This window comes from Tupaia chinensis, unplaced genomic scaffold, assembly GCF_000334495.1.
Source record: "Tupaia chinensis unplaced genomic scaffold, TupChi_1.0 Scaffold144764_1, whole genome shotgun sequence".
In the NCBI taxonomy this organism is placed as follows: Eukaryota; Metazoa; Chordata; class Mammalia; order Scandentia; family Tupaiidae; genus Tupaia; species Tupaia belangeri.
In genome coordinates this window covers 16,182-17,699 of record NW_006204624.1, presented here as the reverse complement: position 1 = coordinate 17,699, position 1,518 = coordinate 16,182, and positions in this window count along the sequence as shown.

Sequence of the window (1,518 nt, the reverse complement as noted above, 5' to 3'; positions counted from 1 at the left end):
GGGGGGTAGGACTCATAATAACAGGAATTATTGCATTTATATCCATTTTGGTGACTGCAGTCACCTCTGCCATAGCTTTAACACAGACAGTACAAACAGCTGGTTTTGTAGATACTGTGTCCAAAAATATTTCCATAGCCTTACATACTCAAGAAACTATTGATGAAAAAAATCCAACAAAAATTGGATGCTCTTTATGATATTGTTGTACATCTGGGAAACCGGGTAGATGGGTTACATGTGAGTTCTTCTGTCTGATGTTATGCTTTATATCAATGGATTTGTGTCACCTCTAAAATTATAATGAAAGCCAACATGATTGGGAAAAGGTCAAAAAACATTTACAAGGTATCTGGTGTGGAACCAATGAAACTATGGACACTCTTACACTCCATCGAGAGATCTTAGAGATAGAGAAGGCACGTTCCTCTCCCTTTAATGCAGCACAAGAGGCACATAAATTGTTGCAACAACTGTATGGTCTCCTACCACACTGGACCTCTTGGCAACAATGGTTAATGCCTGCCATTATTAGGTCTGGGTCTTGTGCTGCTGTGTTGTGCCTCCTGCCTTGTGTGAATACTCGGGAGGTCCTTTCTTGGAATTTGCTCCAGAATCCATCAGTTAAAACTTGAAGCCAAGGCATTAGATGCAGAGGCTGGTAGTCAATGACGGGTAAGATCCTTGGGATGTTTCTCAACCTAAGACAGGGGGTGCATACAAATATGCATTACCCGATGACGGGTAAGAGAAAATGTTACCTGGGACAACCTAAGACAGGCACAGCCTACTGCCTGTCAGAAGTGGCAGATTTTTTTTTTTTTAATAAACTGAAAATGTTAGGATTTTTGTGGGGAGCCAAGGAGACGTGAGGAACGTGCAGGACGTGACCGCTAGATGGAGACCAAGGTTATTATCTGGACCTAACCTTGGGCATCTGAACTGTTATGTGCAGAATGTTCCGAGTATTGTTACAACAACCTGATAAACTCAGCAAGGACTTTTGAGTCCCACGTTAAGGGAGCCAAATGTTTCTGTATAAAACAGAGCAATACACTTAATTTGTGGCTGACCGGTATTGACTGGCAGTCCTCCTGTTTCTATCCTGTCTTCTTGTCTTTTCTTTAATCCTTGCCCCCCCAACTCAGGAATTGTTCGCCATCGGGGGGTCCAACAGATTTTCCCCCTTTAAAGGAAGGTTATCATTCTATTATATACATAAACATTTGGATTTATCTATTAAACTGTTTATACAGGCATAAATTATTTATATGATATATCTTGGCTATTGTAAATAATGCCTCAATAAGAATAGATGTACAGGGAATAGCAGTTGGCATAAGGGCTATGTGGCTGGACTCCCATGCAGTCAACTGTGCTTCGAGTCCTGGACCCGGTGGCTTAAACTCATGCTGGGCACATATGCATCTGTGCCCAAGATTATGAGAGGAGAATGGAGGAGAAGGGATTGGGGCATGGTGATCCCCCCCCCCGGGGGGGGTATTTCTTGCGTTCTTG